The following is a 5977-nucleotide window of genomic DNA, read 5'->3' on the forward strand; positions in this document are numbered from 1 at the left end:
AATTCACCTCTTCCATTGAAGGGTTCTCAGGATCATAAGCTTCTTCTTCAGATGAAGCATCCTTAGTACTGCCAGGTGCATTTTGCATTCCAGACAGACTTTGAGAAATCAAATTGACTTGTTGAGTCAATATTTTGTTCTGAGCCAGAATGGCATTCAGAGTATCAATCTCAAGAACTCCTTTCTTCTGATTTGCCCCATTGTTCACAGGATTCCTTTCAGAAGTGTACATGAATTGGTTATTTGCAACCATTTCAATTAGTTCTTGAGCTTCTGTAGGCGTCTTCTTCAGATGAAGAGATCCTCCAGCAGAGCTATCCAAAGACATCTTGGATAGTCCAGAGAGACCATCATAGAAAATACCTATGATGCTCCATTCAGAAAGCATGTCAGAAGGACATTTTCTGATCAATTGTTTGTATCTTTCTCAAGCTTCATAGAGGGATTCTCCATCCTTCTGTCTGAAGGTTTGGACTTCCACTCTAAGCTTACTCAATTTTTGAGGTGGAAAGAACTTTGCCAAGAAGGCATCGACTAGCTTTTCCCATGAGTCCAGGCTTTCTTTAGGTTGTGAGTCCAACCATGTCCTAGCTCTGTCTCTTACAGCAAAAGGGAATAGCATAAGTCTGTAGACCTCAGGGTCAACCCCATTAGTCTTGACAGTGTCACAGATTTGCAAGAATTCAGCTAAGAACTGATGAGGATCTTCCAATGGAAGTCCATGGAACTTGCAATTCTGTTGCATTAGAGAAACTAATTGAGGCTTAAGCTCAAGTTGTTTGCTCCAATGGCAGGGATAGAGATGCTTCTCCCTTAGAAGTCGGGAGTAGGTGCAGTAAAGTCACCCAGCACCTTCCTTGCATTGTTTGCATTGTTGTTGTTTTCGGCTGCCATGTCTTCTTCTTTGAAGATTTCTGTTAGGTCCTCTACAGAGAGTTGTGCCTTAGCTTCTCTTAGCTTTCGCTTCAAGGTCCTTTCAGGTTCAGGGTCAGCTTCAACAAGAATGCTTTGTCTTTGTTCCTGCTCATATGAAAGAGAAGAGAACAAGAAAATGTGAAATCCTCTATGTCACAGTATAGAGATTCCTTGAGGTGTCAGAGAAGAAGAAAAATAGAAGGAAGAAGGAGAAGAATTCGAACTTAGTCAGATAGAGTTCGAATTGTGCATTGAGAAGGAGTGGTACTCCATAAATAGAAGGATGTGAGAAGAGGGGAAGAAATTTTCGAAAATTAATTAAAAAGATTTTAAAAACATTTGAAAAACTTTAATTTGATTTTCGAAAATCAAGAATGAGAAAGAGATTAAGTAATTTTTGAAAAAGATTTTGAAATTAGAAATAAAAAAGATATGATTAAAAACTGTTTTGAAAAAGATGTGATTAAAAAGATATGATTAAAAGTTATGATTTTAAAAAGATAGGATTGAAAAGATATGATTTGAAAAATAATTTAAAAAGATTTGATTTTAAAAATTAATGACTTGCCTAACAAGAAAAGATATGATTCAAACATTAAACCTTTCTCAACAGAAAAGGCAACATACTTGAAATGTTGAATCAAATCATTAATTGTTAGCAAGTATCTTTGAAAAAGGAAAGAAATTGATTTTGAAAACATTTGATTGAAAAGATATGATTTGAAAAAGATTTGATTTTGAAAAACTTTGAAAACTTGAAAAAAAATCTGAATTAAAAACAGAATCTTCCCTCTTGTGCCATCCTGGCGTTAAACGCCCAGAATGGTGCACATTCTGGCGTTTAACGCCCAATGCACTACCTTTTGGGCGTTAAACGCCCAACCAGGTACCCTGGCTGGCGTTTAAACGCCAGTCTGTCCTTCTTCACTGGGCGTTTTGAACGCCCAGCTTTTTCTGTGTAATTCCTCTGCTGCATGTTCTTAATCTTCAGTTCCCTGTACTATTGACTTGAAAATAGAACCAAGATCAAATAAACAATGCATGAAAGACACCAAACTTAAAATTAGACACTAGACTCAAACAAGAAACATAAAATATTTTTGGTTTTTTTATGATTTTGAAATTTTTTTTTTGGATTTTTCGAAAATTATATGGAAATAGAAAATAAAGGTTTCAGAATTCTTAATTTGGATTCCAGGAATCATTGCAATGCTAGTCTAAGACTCCAGTCCAGGAATTAGACATGGCTTCACAACCAGCCAAGCTTTCAATCCAAAACACTAGACATGGCCAATGGCCAGCCAAGCCTTAGCAGATCATTGCTCCAATAGCAAGATTGATAGAAATCAACAAGCTCTTGTGATGATCAGTTGAAACCTCGGTCCAATAAGATTAGACATGGCTTCTCAGCCAGCCAAATTTCAACAGATCATCATGAAACTCTAGAACTCATTCTTAAGAATTCTGAAAAATACCTAATCTAAGCAACAAGATGAACCGTCAGTTGTCCATACACGAAACAACCCCGGCAATGGCGCCAAAAACTTGGTGCAAGAAATTGTGATCATCAATGGCGCCATCAACATGGTACGCTCATTGCAATCTCAACTCTCTATCACAACTCCGCACAACTAACCAGCAAGTGCACTGGGTCGTCCAAGTAATAAACCTTACGCGAGTAAGGGTCGATCCCACGGAGATTGTTGGTATGAAGCAAGCTATGGTCACCTTGTAAATCTTAGTCAGGTAGACTCAAATGGGTATAGATGATGAATAGAACATAAAGATAAAGATAGAGGTACTTATGTAATTCATTGGTGAGAACTTCAGATAAGCGTATGAAGATGCTTGATCCCTTCCGTCTCTCTGCTTTCCTACCGTCTTCATCCAATCCTTCTTACTCCTTTCCATGGCAAGCTTATGCAAGGGTTTCACCGTTGTCAGTGGCTACCTCCCATCCTCTCAGTGGAAATTTTCAACGCACTCTGTCACGGCACGGCTATCCATCTGTCGGTTCTCAATCAGGCCGGAATAGAATCCAGTGATTCTTTTGCGTCTGTCACTAACTCCCCGCCCTCAGGAGTTTGAAGCACGTCACAGTCATTCAATCATTGAATCCTACTCAGAATACCACAGACAAGGTTAGACCTTCCGGATTCTCTTGAATGCCGCCATCAGTTCTTGCCTATACCACAAAGACTCTGATCTCACGGAATGGCTGGCTCATTTGTCAGGCGAGCGCTCGGTTGTCAGGCGATCAACCATGCATCGTGTATCAGGAATCCAAGAGATATTCACCCAATCTAAGGTAGAACGGAGGTGGTTGTCAGTCACACGTTCATAGGTGAGAATGATGATGAGTGTCACGGATCATCACATGCATCAAGTTGAAGAACAAGTGATATCTTGGAACAAGAACAAGCAGAATTGAATGGAAGAACAATAGTAATTGCATTAATACTCGAGGTACAGCAGAGCTCCACACCTTAATCTATGGTGTGTAAAAACTCCACCGTTGAAAATACATAAGAACAAGGTCTAGGCATGGCCGTGAGGCCAGCCTCCCAATGATCTAAGAACTAGATGTCCAAAGATCAGAAGATGAAAATACAATAGTAAAAGGTCCTACTTATAGAAAACTAGTAGCCTAAGGTTTACAAGGATGAGTAAATGACATAGAAATCCACTTCCGGGCCCACTTGGTGTGTGCTTGGGCTGAGCAATGAAGCATTTTCGTGTAGAGACTCTTCTTGGAGTTAAACGCCAGCTTTTATGCCAGTTTGGGCGTTTAACTCCCATTTTGGTGCCAGTTCCGGCGTTTAACGCTGGAAATTCTGAAGGTGACTTTGAACGCCGGTTTGGGCCATCAAATCTTGGGCAAAGTATGGACTATCATATATTGCTGGAAAGCCCAGGATGTCTACTTTCCAACGCCGTTAAGAGCGCGCCAATTGGGCTTCTGTAGCTCCAAAAAATCCACTTCAAGTGCAGGGAGGTCAGAATCCAACAGCATCTGCAGTCCTTTTTAGTCTCTGAATCAGATTTTTGCTCAGGTCCCTCAATTTCAGCCAGAAAATACCTGAAATCACAGAAAAACACAAAAACTCATAGTAAAGTCCAGAAAAGTGAATTTTAACTAAAAACTAATAAAATATACTAAAAACTAACTAGATCATACTAAAAACATACTAAAAACAATGCCAAAAAGCGTACAAATTATCCGCTCATCATTGATCATCATTATTAGTCCATCCGGGTGGTGAACAAGATGAATTCTCTATGAAGTGCCCAACAATCCTCCTATACCCATCTATTTGAGCACTATTCCCACCTTTGTATTCAACTCTTGAAGTATCAACCAAAATGAGCCTTGATTTGCAACGCCAACCACGAAACATCTTTCGCTTATGCTTCATCCCACAAAGCATCCTAAGTTGACCATCCGTTTCAAGCAAGCCATACTCAAGCGGGACAATAAAGCTAATAGAAATGAATCTTACCCACTCAAGTGAAGGAGTAGATGGCAACCTAGGCAAAGATGCTTCCAAAGATCTTGACAAAGCATAACCAACCCCCGTTCTTCTATTTCTAGGGACTTCCACCTCTTCACAAGATTTTTCTAATTCAATCCTTTGTTCATCAATACTATCTAAGCCTTTTCCCTTAATCAAACTATAATTAGGAGGGTGAAAGAAGTTTACCTCCACAATATTTTCAAATGCACCGGGAGAAGGTTCTTCAAGTTCAAAGGATTCTCCACCACTAGGACTTGATGCTTGCTCTTCATTGCCATGGGCACTCAATTCTTTCTCTATCCCATCCAAGTCTTCATATGGAATATGCCTTGGAAGATGTGCACTTTCCTCCCTAGCATCAATTTCAATCATCTTGGAGGGGTTTTCTTCAACTCTATGTTTCCATGGGGGCTCCGCATCTCCTAAGTCTTCTACCACTTCTTCCTTGTCCTCAACAATTAAAGCTTCCTCCAATTGTTCCATTACAAAGCAACTTCCCTCATTTCCCACCGGAGTTTCCAATCTCTCCTTCATGCTATGTTCTTCATTCGATTCTCCACATGTAGCCATGGGAGTTCCTTGAGTGTTCAAGCATTGGGAGGCTAATTGATTTGTTACCGCATCCAAGGCGGTCATAAAATTTTGCACATCCCTTTTTATCTCTTCTTGCCCTTGAACAAGAACACCAAGGGTCTCATCCATTAGAGATTGGGGTGGGTGGAAGGGTTCATCATTTTGGGGAAAGGGTTCATAATTGGAAGGTGGTTCTTCTTGGTAAAATTGTGGTGGTTCTATGTTTTCCACTCTTTCCACTTGTTGGACAACACACTCCATGGTTGCTTGAAATTGATCCAATGCTTCCTTGAGACGATCCCTTGACTCTTGTTCCGCTTGGATATCATGGTAGGGATTATATGACTCTTGGATCGATGGAAATGAATATTCTTCCATGTGAGGTTGTGGTGGAAGGTAAAATTCATCTTGTGGTTGAAAATTGTCATTTATTAGAGGTGGCTCTTGAAAATATTGATGTTGGAGTGGTGGTGGCTCTATATGTGGTTCATATGGTTCATATGGTTGTTGGTAGGGTGGATATGGATTAGGGTCATATGAAGGTGGTTGGTAAGAAGGGGCTTGTGAGTATGGTTGAGAGTTATGTTGAGGATATGGTTCATAGGCATATGGTGGTGGTTCTTGAAAGTCACAAGGTGATTCACCATAGCCATTGGATTGATATGAATCATAGAATGGCTCTTCTTCATAGTGCATTGGTGGAGGTTGTTGCCATGAAGATTGATCATATGTATATGGCTCCTCCCACCTTTGGTTATCCCATCCTTGATACATTTCTTCATTATAGTCCTCATTTCCTACAACATATTGATAACCACACTCATAGCCAAGGTGAGAATTCATGATAGCAAGAATAAAATGAAAACAAAATCAAATAAGAAGCAAGAAAATTAAATCCTAAAACAAGATATTCACACTATTCACATATGTACAATAACCAATAACATAACACCATTGCAAATCCCCGGCAACGG

General features: G+C 39.7%; 1 non-coding gene across 1 annotated transcript; it reads left to right on the forward strand.

Annotated features, from left to right (window-relative positions):
- The first annotated feature begins 382 nt into the window (after positions 1-382).
- On the forward strand, positions 383-490 carry LOC130960147 (small nucleolar RNA R71). Its single transcript, XR_009079005.1, has one exon. It is a non-coding gene; the product is annotated as a small nucleolar RNA R71 (small nucleolar RNA).
- The last annotated feature ends 5487 nt before the right edge of the window (positions 491-5977 follow it).

Source organism: Arachis stenosperma, unplaced genomic scaffold, assembly GCF_014773155.1.
Source record: "Arachis stenosperma cultivar V10309 unplaced genomic scaffold, arast.V10309.gnm1.PFL2 arast.V10309.gnm1.Scaffold_100086, whole genome shotgun sequence".
Classification (NCBI taxonomy): Eukaryota; Viridiplantae; Streptophyta; class Magnoliopsida; order Fabales; family Fabaceae; genus Arachis; species Arachis stenosperma.